Below are 8,340 nucleotides of genomic sequence, written 5' to 3' on the forward strand. Positions count from 1 at the left end.
AAGCAAGGACCCTGATGGATACTCAAATACTACATCACAAACTGGAAAGGGTGCTGGGTGTGGGTCTTCCCAGATTTGCTTGGCTCCATCTGTCGGCTGGGCCCTCCCTGTTCGCCCAATGGGGACCCCCAGCTTCCCACACTCACTTCATCTCTGTCACCATCTGCAGATGCAGCCACCCCAGGCTGAGGGGTGATGTTGTATCCACCCCATAGAAGCTCCAGGCCTCACCTCAGGGCACTTCCTTCCCCTTGCTGACCACATAGAAGATGGCTGCTCTGCCGCTGCTTGGAGGCCAGGTGGCAACCTCAAATTGAGGGGAGCTGACTCCCAAAGGACTAGCTTTGACCAGTGAGAGGAGACAGAACCAGAAAATAAATTCTTCTCTCCCTTCCTCCCCTGCGACAGACATTTTCAAGGTGGCAATGGTTCCACATGGCCCACTCGGAGCATCTGGCATGGCAGAGCAACAGGCAGGGTTTCTGCATCACCTTGAATTTTCTCTGACTCTTGTTGTGCTGGGTCAGGGCCTTGTACCTTAAAGCTTGCCTTGGGCCCTGCTTTTGACAGCTACTGGGCTAATTTCTGAGGAATTAGCCCCTTGTGATCCCCAAAGGGTAGAAACTTTGGAGGGAGGATTCAGTTTAAAGTCTGGGATGGGAAAAGAGGAAACCATTTCATCATTCCCCTTCATGATGTACCTGAGGCTCAAAGAAAATGGCACTGCACCAAGGGATCATGACAGCAAGGCTGGACATGTCATCAAAATGTCAATTATGACAAAGCCACTCAGAGAATTCAGGCAACCCTCCAAGACGACTCAGGACAGAAGCTGGAAAACAAAAGAGCTTTCACCTGAATGGGCTTGGAGAGATGGCCATGGAAACAGACTTGGGGCCACATGTGTGTAAAGGGTGTGGCTTATTTTCCCATAACTACAGGGTTCCAAGTAGGATAGAAGTAAATTTCAACACTGTACAGTTTACCATGTCAAGGAGCTCTGCTCTCTCTATGTACAACCAGCTCAATGTGTACAGTTCAGATTACAGGACTCCATTGATCAGGCTACCGACAAGGACATAGCTGAATGGGCTATTGGCTGCGGGGCCTCATGGGAGGAGGAAGGTAAGTGGAGATATGCCTTTGAAGGGTGTGTCTTGTCTCTGGTTCCTTCCTTTCTGTTGGCCTCTCCCACTCTGTCTCTGTGCTTTCTCAGGAGGTGAGCAGCTTTCCTTTGCCAGGCCCTCCACCGTGATGCTTCTGCCTTGGAATCCACCAACCACGGTCTGAAATCATGAGCAAAATAAATCCTTTCTCCTTTAAATTGTGTATTCCAGGGCCAGGGATTTAGCTCAGTGGCACCGTGCCTGCCTCACAAGCGCAAGGTCCTGAGTTTGATCCCCGGTATCAATCAATCAATCAATCAATCGTGTATTCCAGGTATTTTTGTCCTAGTGATGGAAATCTGACTGATACTCTGATTCAGTAGGGACTCGGAAATCACCATTTTACGCACAGGTGCTCATCTGTACACACACACACATGCACACAAACACACACACACGATTCTGAAGCCAGAGGTATTTGGATGACACTTCTAGAACTATCCTCTTCCAGCCCTGTGGTGATAATATGCAAACAATCTGAGGTCATGGAAAACACCTTTCATTCCCTTTCTCTTGGACTGCACCCATATTTCCATATTTAATTTGTTGGCACCTAGACTGGCCTTATTTTAATTTTAGCACCCGTGTTACAACTGACGTTTAGAGAGTACCCACACAGAGAGGTTATAATATGACAGCGCTTCCAAAATTTGGCTGCATTTTAGAAACACTACAGAATTTTTCAATTCTCTATTTTAAATTCCCAATCTCCCTGGCCCATGCCCAGATTGAATTAAAAAATGGGCAAAAGTCATCAAGGCAGAGTTCATTGAGAAGGATAGACATGTGGCAAATAGGCACATGAAAAGACATCCAACACCAGTGGCATGAAGGAAAGGTAAACTAAAGCACAGTTGAATTTTACTGTACATCTAACAGAATGGCTTAAATAAAACATAGAGCAACAACAAATGTTGGCGAGAATGAGGAGAAATTAAACGTCTCATCATTGCTGGTGGGAATGTAAAATGGTACAGCCACTCTGGAAAACTCTTTGGCAGTTTCTTTAGCAACTAAATATTTTACAATCTAGCAACAAAAACTTATATTCCCACCCACCATCCTTTATACAAATGATCATGGCAACTTTATTTTTAGTAGCCCAAAACTGTGGTATATCTGTACTAGCAATAAAAAGGACTGAACTATTGATACATACAGAAACTTAGATGGATCTCAGTGCATCGTGCTGATGAAAAACTCCAATATCAAAAGAATTATATAATATTCTTTTTTTATATAGCATTCTTGAAAGGACAAATAGAGATGTAGAATAGATTAGCATTTGTGAGGGGTCATAGATGGTGGCGAGAAGTGGGTGGAGGTGATACTGTGAAGAGGTATTACAAGGGAAATCTTGGTAAAGATGGAATAGCTCTGTATCTTAGTTGCAGTGTTAGCTATACAAATCTGCACATGTGATACAGTAGCAGTGAGTTATACTCACCCATTGCACCAATGTCAATTTCCTAGGAAAACTTTGCAACTTTCTGTGAATCTGTAATTGTTAAAACACAGAGAGAGAGAGAGACACACACACACACACACACACACACACACACACACACACGGATGGCCAGGCCACTCCCAAACCAATGAAATAAGTTGGAATCCCTGAGGGTGGAGCCAGCCGGGGCATCAGCTAAGCTCTCAGGAACAGCCAAGGCTGGGGTCTACAGTCACAGGTGATTCATAGGTCAGTCCACCACCTGGGTTTCATTGCTAAGCATCCCACCCAGGAGGAAGGAGTCATCCCATGAACTGTACAGCAGGTTGAGCACCAACGCTGGTTGGACAGTGATGTGGCTTTTCAGAGCCTTGAAACTGGGCCAACAATGATATTTCCGAAGCAATGTGCCATTCGATCAGTGTGCAAGCATCAGTCTGCCGGGAGCTTGGGGCTGAGCTGGGCAAAGTGCACGGTGGTGAGCCAGACTAGCGAGGGCCATGGGTTTAATTTCTCTTTGCTTCTTCAGAAACAAATACCAACAGCTCTTGTGGTTTTGTTTTAGGTTCGTAACAGATTCCTGAGGAGTTTGTAAAACTCCTGTCAATCACACTGACGGGCTCTCACCCAGAGTTTCAAGGTCCAGTCTGATGCCCTTTGGAGTTGGCTTCATCTCTGTGATTTTTGGCCCTATCTCCTTGTTTTATTTTTAAATTTAATTTATTTTTTTTGGTACCGGAGATCGAACTCAGGACCTTGCACTTGCAAGGCAGGCATGGTGCTGCTGAGATAAATCCCTGGCTCCCTATCTTCTTATTTTAAAGCAATGCTTATTGAGGAAAGCATATTTATTTTCCTTTTTGTATCTTCAGCCAAATTATCTAAGGGTTGATTATTAAAAGAATCACAAACTTTTTGCACTGAGACATTGTTTCCTCATTTTTCATCTTTATTTTCTTTCTGTTTTATCACCCACTCTTCCTATCTTTTCAGACATTCATGTGGTTGATAGTTTTAAATGCTTTCCAAAATGAATTTCTCCACCTGAATCTCAGCTATGGAAGCTTGTTAACTTCACAGTTCATTTAAGATTAATATGAAGCTCTCTGATTGATAATGATGTCCTAGAAACCACCAAAACATCTAATGGCAAGCTATGTTTCATGTTCACAAGATAATTAAACTGGAGGTCATTTGATTTTGTATAGCTTTTTAGGTTATACTATGTAGTATATTTAAATAGTCACAGAATAGCCCTGCTAATTGTGACCTTATTTAAATTTTAATGGAAAGTGAACTTTGATCTGCCATTTCACTGGCAGCCAATCAAGGTGAGTTGAAGAGGACTCTAAACCTCACAGCATTAGTGGGCTAAGTTTTATACTTACACAAGCTTTAATGGAAATTTACAGTGTCTTAATTACTATTTCATTGCTGAGACACAGTACCCAACACCCACAACTTAAAGGAGGAATGATTTACTTCAATTCACAGTTGGTAGAGGTTTCATTCCATAGTTGTTGGGCTCCAAGGCATGGTGGCATGGCAGAGGAGGGCTGCTCGTGGCATGGCGGACAGGAAGGATGATCAAGGGAGGAGGAGGGAAGAGATAGAACCTTCTGGCCACACCCCCAGTTTACCCACCTCTTCCAGTAAGTTGACTATAAGCCCCATAATGAAATCACTTTACAAAATCCCCACCTATGAGTGCATGAGGCTTTGGGGAACATTTTAGATATAAACCATACCACATAGTGACTTTATTTTTTGTCATTTTCATATATGCTCAATCGTGTAAGAGTTCAATGTCTATATGTGGGGGCCTATGAAATTATTTGATGTCAGAAGATGGGGCCATGTACTTCATGATAATTTCTTGGTACAAATGCCATGGGCATTTACTGAGCATCTGTGTGTAGATATTATGTTAGAGTAGATATTTTCTGTTAACCTGACATAATGCATGTTTTTGTATCCAATTCCCCATAGCACACCCTGGGATTTCTTTAACATCTGGTATACAAATATTAGTAGGATTTTTAAACAATGGCACTAAGAAGTCTTGTCATGGTTTACTGAAATACATTTCAAAAGCATTTACTTCCATTACTCTTCTGATCCACTCCATGTCGAAAAGCCTTTTTATCATGTTCATGATTTACATTAGTATTTGAACATCAAAAGTAGATATAACTAGTGCAGTGACAATTATGATAAAAACACAAAAAGATATAATGATGAATCACCTTGCTTATCACCCAACTGGTCTCAGTAAGCCACTGATCATGGAGGAAGCCGGAGAAGTCTCAGGAGTGTCCTCAAGACTTGGCTTTTCTGAGCGAGTGGCTGCATTGTTCTTCCTAGGGATGCAGGGTACACAGGAGGGGTCAAGCGTTCAGTAGGGACAGGAAAGGAGGCTAGAAATAATTTAAAATTCTCCTGCTGTTTGTAGCAAAGCTCTCCTTTCTCTTTCCAAGCTATACTTGGACCCTGCTTACATAAGCGTGGCTAAATTTTATGTGTATGATTTAAAGGACTGACGCAGATCTTCAGGCTCTGCTCTGCATACCCAGGAGCTCAGTGCTCCCTGTGGCCTCGCCTGCAGGCGCAGGCTCTGTGTGCAGCACGTACCTCTGCCCTGCCTGTGAGCGATTCAGGGATTGTGAGGAGGGAAAGGTGACCCATGCTGGTTGGGTAGGCTGCTGCACTTGGAGCACGACAACGTCAAGTGCACATAATTACTACTAATGCAAGAACACTGTAAGCTGCTACAATTAGGGGGCAGTGGAGCAGTGCCTTTCTTGTTACTGGAGAGAAGGAAAAGCACAGCTAGGCAGCTCAGGAGGCTTTCTCTGCCACCCTGGACACACAATCTGTTCCACTTATTACAATGTGTAACTGTATACTCATTTTGGGATCTTCTCTCTCCCCATGGGCTCCATGAAGTCAGAGACCCTGTGTGTGGTTTCTCCACCTCTGCACACATCTAGGACATAACAGAAATTTAATGACTGTCAGATGCTTTTCAACTCAAGATGAGCTTATAAAACACCCTTAAGTCAAAAATTCATTTACTAAGCCTAAGGTACCAAGCATCCTAGCTTAGCCACACAGTGTGCCACAGAGTATTGATTGTTTCCCTTTGTGATCCCCTGGCTGACTGAGAGCTATGGCTTGCTGTCATGGCCCAGCATTATAAGAGGATGTGTCTACACTTCCCCAGTCCAGGAAAAGATCAAAATTCAAAGTATGAGCTGGAGATGGAAGCGCACACCTGTAATCCTAGCATGCTGGGAGGCTGAAGCAGGAGGATCACAAGTTCAAGCCCAGCCTGAACAACTTAGCAATTTAGCAAGACCCTGTCTCCAAAAAAAAAAAAAAAAGAAAGAAAGAAAAAAAAAGCTTCGGATATGATTCAGTGCAAAGGCCCTGGGTTCAATCCTCAGTACCGCAATAAATAAATAAATACATAAATACATAAATACATAAATAATCAAAGTGTGGTTTCTACTGAATGTGTACCATGTCTGTACCATGATAAAGTTGAAAAATTCATTGACTTGAACCATCTGTATTTGTTTCATGAGTGGATATCCACAGTATTTCAACTGTAGGATAGAACTTCCAAATATATTTTCTCCATTCACTGAGACCCTGTTCAGCCAAGTTGACACTAAATATATCCTCTATGTTATTCAGATTCAATTCTTATGATACGGAGGAAATTATTCAGTGGCCCATTAATGCTTTATGGAAGGTATGATGGCCATTAAAGTTTAAATATAAAAAGTCATAAACAAAGAGGCATCATAGCTGGTAATCTCATCCATTCCTTGGTTTCCTGAAAAATCTGCACATATCTCATTCTGTATAGATCCATTCGGTTAAATAAAGATGGTTTTTTTGGAAAAAGAGATTTCATTGCCTCTTATGATTTATTCTAATGCTTAACAGCCTTAGGTGTTAAATAAATATTGTTGTTTTTTTGTGAGTTGAACTCAGCAACAAAAATAAAAATTGAAGCTACTAAATATTTGGTATGAGTTATAGCAGCTCTCTTTCGTTTCTGTTTTAAGTTCATTTGTGTTTGCATAAATTAAACTGCTTTCCTTCTAGGACCCAATTTACAGGCAGCTTTTCTACCAGAAGTGAGTATTTTCCCCATGCCAGTTTGATTTTTGTCTCTGTTCAGCAGTTTGAGGTCAATGACACAGGGCGTAACTCAGAGTCTGAGTCACCATCAGATCGCTGTTCTCTGGACCACTTTTAGGGGAGTGCTTGCTCCATGGTTCCTCCACCTTCTCCTGTGTATTGGAAAGAAATACTGGCTCTTGGCATCTTGCTTGTCAGCTCTTAAATACACCTTACTGGGAAATCATATTTTTACAGTTCAGCAAATTTTAGAGCCACATAACTACTAAGCATGCAGTACCTTAGTCACACACATGTTAAATACTTCCTCTAGGTCTAGTGCTAGAACTGTAGCTATTACTATGATACCATGAAAGTATTTGTGTACAACACGGCTTTCCAGTGAAGATCCATTCTTTGAAGTTATATATGAGAAGCCATCTTGACCGAGTCAAGGGCCAAAGGTTAAGAATATTATTTGCAGATAATTTTAAAAGAAATAGTTTGATGTACAGCATACTATACATGTTCAAGGGGTATTATTTGATAACTTTTGATATATGTAGAAATTGGGAGAAACATCACACAATCAAGATAGTGAACATATCCATCACCCAGAAGGTTTGCTCGGGCCCCTTTGCTATTCTTCCCTCCGGTCCCTCTATGCTCCAATCCATCCATAAGCCACCACATCTCTGCTTCCTAATATTGTAAATAATTTTACCTTTTCTAGAATTTCATACAGTGGAATCTTATAAGATGTCCTCCTCATGGCGTCTGTGTAATCAGCATTCAAGTTGGAGCACATATTAATAATCTATTTGTTTCTATTACTGAGTAGTACTCCAAGCTAAAAAAAGTTTTAAGTTTTCTTGTAGAAATTGTATAGTTTTAGGTTTTATATCCAGGCCTATCACCCATTTTGTGTTAATTTTTGTACATAACATAACGTTTGATTCAAAGTCATTTTTAGCATATGAATATCCAGTTCTAGCGCCATTTTGCAGAAGTTATCTTTTCTTCACTGTGTCACCTTTATACTTTTGTTAAAAATCAGTTGCCACATATATATATTTCTGGACTCTATTTTGTTACATTGCTATCTTTATGACAATACTACCTGTCTTTATTAGTGTGACTTCACAATAAATTTTGAAATCAGGTACTATTAGTCCTTCAGCTTTATTCTTTTTTTTTTTCTAGTCTTTTTTTTTTTCTGGTACCAGAGATCAAACTCAGGACCTTGCCCTTGTCAGGCAGGTGCAGTGCCACTGAGCTACATCCCCGGCCTTGTTCTTTTTTTTTTTTTCAAAGTTGTTTTGACCATTTTGAGTTCCTTGAAGTTTAGAATCAGCTTGTCAGTTTCTATGCAAATGAACTTTCTGGTGTTTTGAGTGGCAATAAGTTGAATTTATTTGGGAACATCTTATTTGGGAAGAATGAATGTCTTAATATTAATTCTTCTGAATCACGAACATGCTATTTCTCTTCATTTTTTTAGGTCTTAATTACTATCAACAATATTTTTAGTTTTTAGTATAGAAGACTTTCACACCCCTTGTCAGATTTGTCCCTTACTATTTCATATATTTAATT

The sequence above is a fragment of the Heterocephalus glaber genome, unplaced genomic scaffold (genome assembly GCF_053883595.1).
Source record: "Heterocephalus glaber isolate CG9 unplaced genomic scaffold, H.glaber_assembly_v1.0 deba00000331, whole genome shotgun sequence".
NCBI lineage: Eukaryota > Metazoa > Chordata > Mammalia > Rodentia > Bathyergidae > Heterocephalus > Heterocephalus glaber.